This window comes from Aptenodytes forsteri, unplaced genomic scaffold (assembly GCF_000699145.1).
Source record: "Aptenodytes forsteri isolate BGI_AS27 unplaced genomic scaffold, ASM69914v1 Scaffold55, whole genome shotgun sequence".
Classification (NCBI taxonomy): Eukaryota; Metazoa; Chordata; class Aves; order Sphenisciformes; family Spheniscidae; genus Aptenodytes; species Aptenodytes forsteri.
The window spans coordinates 10,844,571-10,844,819 of NW_008796063.1; positions in this window are offsets into that span (position 1 = coordinate 10,844,571).

The window sequence follows — 249 nt, forward strand, 5'->3', positions numbered from 1 at the left end:
GGGCACCGCGTGGGTCCCCCCCGATGGCATCGGGGTTTTCCATCCCGCTCTGCCTCCTTCTTCCCCCAGCGGGCCGGCGGTTGGGACGAGCCCCTGCCTTCAGTTTTCTGCAGTTGGCGGGATTTTGCCATGCCCTTCACGTCACCGAAGACGCCGGGTTTCCCCCGTTTCCCCCGTCACGGGCTGGGAGCCTGCTTCCTCCGCGGTAGGAGCTCCGGATAACATTGCTGAGCTTTTCCCTATTCCCTA